Source organism: Carlito syrichta, unplaced genomic scaffold, assembly GCF_000164805.1.
Source record: "Carlito syrichta isolate Samal-C Ts95f unplaced genomic scaffold, Tarsius_syrichta-2.0.1 Scaffold303429, whole genome shotgun sequence".
NCBI classification, from domain to species: Eukaryota; Metazoa; Chordata; class Mammalia; order Primates; family Tarsiidae; genus Carlito; species Carlito syrichta.
The window spans coordinates 87061-91246 of record NW_007247525.1 but is presented as its reverse complement, the minus strand read 5'-3'; positions in this window follow the sequence as shown (position 1 = coordinate 91246).

Here is a 4186-nt window from a genome sequence, read left to right as displayed (position 1 = left end):
TTAGAATTCTCTAACAGTTCTTAATACACATCTGAGTTCTCTCCTTGACTATGTGGAAGGGTTTCCAATATTATTCAATGTGATAATGGGTATATTTTCATATTTATTCAGCCAGATATGACCTGATATTTGGAATGACTTTGTGAAATAGAATTTACTCTCAACAAAGATACGCTACCATAGATAAGCTTTCCTTCTCATTACCACTGCAGTGCCATACCCTATTTGTCCAACTCTACTTCACAGTGTGGATGAGGAAGTTTAGTCAGAGATTGTCCACAGCAGGATGGGGCAGGAAGTGCATTTTAATACTTCTCTCTCTCCACAACTGCCCATTGCTCAGCCTGAAGTTGGAAACTTGTTCATTTTGTAAAGTTACAAGCGAAAACAACAATATTTTCCCAGAAATAGGTCATTTTTAAAAGGTATTGTTTATTTTATTTTATTTTATTTTAAAGATATGGGGTACAATTCAGGATTAAGTATGCAAGTGGACAGCAAGCAGGTAAAGTTTGAGCCTTCCTTTGGTCCCCACTTTGCCTGGTTTGAGATCAAGTACCCTTATTAATGTTGTGTCCTCCCCACCCCACCCCAGCAGTATCTTGCTACTGCCAATCCCTTTCTTATAGTATTATGGCAAATGTTCAGGTTCCGCTTATGAGTGAGAACATGTGGTACTCTGTTTCTGTGATAGATCACTGAATATGATAGACTCTAAATCCATTCAAGTTGTTGTGAAGTTCATGTGTTTGTCCTTCTTTATGGCTGCATAGTATTCCATTGTGTATATGTTCCACATTTTTTATCCAGTCCAATTTCAATGGGCAGCACGGTTGGCTCCATGTTTTTACTATTGTGAATAGTGCTTCAATAAACATGCATGTGCAGGTATTCTTTTTACAGAATGATTTGAATTCCTCCAGGTATATTCTCAGTAGGGGGATTGCTAGGTCACATATATCCTTTCTTAGATATATAGCTCGAAAATATTTTTTCCCATTCTGTGGGCTGTCTCCCTGCTCTCTTCATGGCTTCTTTTGCTTTTCAGTTTAATGAGGTCCCACTTGTCTATATTATCTCTTACGACATGGACACTTGGGGTTTTGATTAGGAATTGGTTGCCTACTTCAATTTCTGTGAGGGTGTCTCTTGCGTTTTCTAAGATTCTTAGAGTTTCAGATTTCACATTTGGGTCTTTGATAATTAGGTCAATTTTTGCCAGGAAAGGACCTTTTGTAGTTTTTGGAAGCAAATCCCCAGGGTGGGGTAGGACTTGTGCTTAGGAAGGAAGTCTGCCGTCTACACATATGGTCTTTGCTCTTATAACAGATGGCCAGCAGGAGGCGCCTTCCCATGGCCGTGTGTTGTCCACCCACCCTGGATTCAGATGTTTCCTTTTGCTTTTAGCGGCTATTACATCATTGTAACAGGAGCATTTCCTCAGGTCTCAAAAATGTACATAGAATATATATATTCTATGGCCACGCACAGACACAAACTTGCCTACCAGCACTTTTGAAAATCTTAGAATTCCATTTAACTTTGCTGTCTACCTGTGGCTTTACACCTCCAAAACAGAAATCCCACAAAACCAGAAACATTAGCTTAGTAAGGCAAGTGAGGGATAATATGACAGAGTGGACAGATTCAGTAAAGCAGGACTGAAGAGGATGTGGAGGAAAAGTACCAGGTGCCAGGAGTAGCCAATAAGTGTCATGTGTCTTCATTTCACTCTAGGAGAGGACTCCTTCTCTCAGATATTTATAGCTACCACTGCTTGCTGACAAATCAACTACTGGAACATAAGGACTGATGGTTTTCCATATATTCCAGGACTTTTCCCAGAATTCCAAGAAATGACAGCTTTTGACAGGCATTTCTGATAAGTGGTAGGACAATTGCATACAACTTAGTAGACAAATACCATTCTGAGAGATCTATATTTAAAAAGTAAGGAGATGACTGGGAGCGGTGGCTCACGCCTGTAATCCCAGCACTTTGGGAGATGGAGATGAGAGTATTGCCTGAGTCCACGGGTTCGAGACCAGCCTGGGCAATTTGGAGAGACCTCATCTCTACAAGAAATCAAAAAATTAGTAGGTGTGGTGGTGCATGCCTGTAGTTCCAGCTATTGGGAAGGCTGAGACAGAAGGATCCCCTGAGTCCAGCAGGTGGAGGTTGCAGTGGCCATGAGCATGCCACTGCACTCCAGCCTGGGCAACAGAATGAGATTTCAACTCAAAAAAAAAAAAGGAGATGGTAACCACATGGTAAGAACTCATTCACTGGAAGTTACACTGCTAAGTTCTTAAAATGCAATATGTGGGTCTAATACAACAACTCTGAATATTTCCACTTTTCATTTGAGCAACTGAGGCCCAGAGGAGTTGCCTATGATCACACATACAGAACTGGTAGAATGGAAGAAAAATGCAAAATATATATTGGGGATATAAATGTTTGCTAAATTTAACAATTTTTAAAAGTCTGAGTTTACATTATTATTATTTCTACTCTCGTTATTATTATTTTGAGTCAGGGTCTCACTCTGTCATCCAGGCTGGAGTGTGGTGGCATGATCATGGCTCAGGTGGCCTCGACCTCCTGGGCTCAGGAGATCCTTCCATCTCAACCTTCCAAGGAGTTGACCTACAGGTGTGCCACCAAGCCTGGCTACTTTTTATAGTTGGATTTGTTTGTTTGTTTGTTTCTAGAAACGAGGTCTCATTATGTTGCCCAGTCTGTTCTCGACCTCCTAGGCTCAAGTAATCCTTCCTCCTCAGCCTCCCAAAGTGCTGGGATTACAGGCATGAGTCACTGTGCCCAACCTACATGATTATTAAACTCACGATTTCTTCCTCTCATTCTTATTTTGTTGGCTATAATTGCACACATCCTGTGCAGCATTAGTTTGTAGTTTACATTATTACTTTGTATCCAGTTACTGTTCTTTGTCCTAGGTTCTGAGAGAAAGATTCTCTGATCTGGTTTCAATCATTTCTTTTTATCATGTGTCTCATCCTTTGATATACTTTATAATCAACCCTTTTGGAATACACAAAAGTTTCTGATTTTTATGAAACTACAGCTCTCTACTGCAAAACAATTCGAAAGTTAATTAAGACATAACATAAGCAATAGTATTTTAAAAATAGAAATATAATTCTTGGCCCTAGCTAGCTGAACCAGAAGAATGAAATGTTTTAAAGTATTAGTAATAAAAAAGTATAGCCATGAAGAAAGTTCAGCAATCGTAATTAATAAAGGAAATAATCTTAAAAAGTTGTATTATCAGCAATAATTATATTTATGGTGAAGATTATCAGATGTTAATAATAAAATAAAATTTCAGTAAAAGAGCCTAGGAATATTGCCTGATACTCTAACAGGTAGCAATTTATTTTACCACTCATAGAATAGATTAAAACAATCCAGATGGACTACAGAATTGTAGGATGGCTAGAGTTAACAATAATATATATTTCAAAATAGCTAGTTGTTTTTGAGTGTTCTTCATCACAAAGAATTGGTAAATGTTTAAGATAATATATGTCCTCATTATCCTGATTTGCTCATTACACAATGTATACATATATTTAAACAACACTTTGTGCACTATAAATATGTACAGTTATCGAGTGTGAGCCATATATTTTTAAAAAGAATTAAAAAAGAGTGTAAAAACAAAGTTACAAAAGAGAACTGAATATATGTCTGGTCAAAGGAAAAAATATAATTAGAGGGGAGCTTGGTTCTCCATGCTAGACATTCCATCATTTAAATTAAAAAAGGAACTTTCCAGCTCTTTGAACACAGATGAAGTTAAAACAAGTGTCCATTACAAGGATATGGCTACAATCTTCAGAAAATGTATATGTAAATGATGAGAAACAAGAAGATCAAATAAATAAATCATGTAAGGGACCAAAATAAAAACTAGGACAAATTAAATAACATAATAAAATGGAATCTGATTGTAAAATATGATTGAAAAAAATTAAAATTAGCAAGCAAATGGGTAGCCATTGATGCTCAGTACAAAATAATATTAATTAGTTAGAATATTGATAAATTTCCATTTATCCAAATAATATTTAAATTAAATATATATATATATATAATATATATATATATTTATTTTTTTTTGAGTTGGAGTCTCATTCTGTCACCCAGACTGGAGTGCAGT